The following is a 1564-nucleotide window of genomic DNA, read 5'->3' on the forward strand; positions in this document are numbered from 1 at the left end:
TCTCTCTCCAATTCATCACCATTTCTGTCTCACAAATCCTAAAAAAGCTTCAAAATTTTAAATTTGAGTGAGCTTCCCAACATGTTTCTTGATTTGCCCTTTATTTAAGAATAATTGTTGGTACGAACTATGTGATAGTTCGAGTTGTACAAGATTGTGAAATCTCTCGAGTAAATCATCCTATTCATCATTCTCAATTACAAGAACTTTGAATTTGTTAAAAAGATGTCATATCACTGTGATATCATTCTTATTGCTTATTCTCAATTCCTCCGAATCGGAGAATAAATAATCAATCAAACCTAAACAAGCTAGAGTTGATGTTGACTTAAAATGTTTCACACAATATAATTATGAATTGATAATTAAAATAATAATAAATGATGAAACAAAGAAACCGTATATAGAAAAATAGTCTTATATGATTTGTTGAATGATTTTCACAAAGAATTGCGAGTGAATTTAGAGAACGTAAAGAAATTTTTGTGACTAAAAAAAAAGAAAAAAGAAGGAAGGGATTAAAAAAAGGAGAAGAGAAGAGATAGAGAGCATGTGCAAAGCAAAGGGAGAAAAAAAAAAAATTAAGAGAGAGTAAGATCCGGGTGGGTTCACATCGAGAGAGAATATATAAAAAATCTTTGACTATTTAATGTTAATAAATCTGATTTATTGATTCGTCTCAAATTTAATAAATGTTAATAGATATAAAACTAAGAGCATTTTTTAGAAGAATACTGATCTGCCCCCATAATAATTTAAGGTTCACTGGAATTGTAGATATAGTGATATACATATACTTACAGTACGGGCTGAGGCCCCGAGCATAACTCAAATTTGTGAAACAAGAACAAAGAGCCCCACGAGCGTTGGAATCGGTGTTAAAATGTTAAGGATACTAACTCATACGTTGGAATAAAAACCCATTCGTTAATTATGAATATGAATATTTTGTATCATTTTTCATTTTTTCTCTTTATTTTAATTGTTTCCTCGGATAATATTTTTATGAGGTTGTTGTTTCAAAATATGAACCATTTTCTGCTAAAAAATCACGATCTCAAATCTATTGTGATTTATTATTTTCAAATGATTGGTTACCGGGTTGCAGCTTTTTGATATCTAACACCACTACTTGAATAGATGTCAAAATACCACACGAGCAACCCTTTCCACTAACCATTATGCATGGATGTTGATTTTATCAGATTTCCATGACGATTTTTCTAACAAAAAGAGAAAGATTCGATGCCCATATGTCGGTTAATTTTGGCTAAAGCATGTATTTTTAACACCTCTTGACTTTAATGGTTTAAGCAAATAAGGAGCACTTTACCTGGTGGAGAGGATGAACCAAATCGATTAATAAATGATTCAAAATCATAATTAGGAGAATGAACATGAAACCCAGCAAACTTCTGTTATTTTTTAAAGTACTTTTCCATAAAGAGATTCCAAGAAAACAATTTGTGTCCTTCTAGACATTTATTGGCCCTCATTTACAGGTATAGGCTTCTTTTTTTTTCAACTGCAGAAATTACCTTACAACAATGGTATATCACTGCTA

Source organism: Citrus clementina, unplaced genomic scaffold, assembly GCF_000493195.1.
Source record: "Citrus clementina cultivar Clemenules unplaced genomic scaffold, Citrus_clementina_v1.0 scaffold_4, whole genome shotgun sequence".
Lineage (NCBI taxonomy): Eukaryota > Viridiplantae > Streptophyta > Magnoliopsida > Sapindales > Rutaceae > Citrus > Citrus x clementina.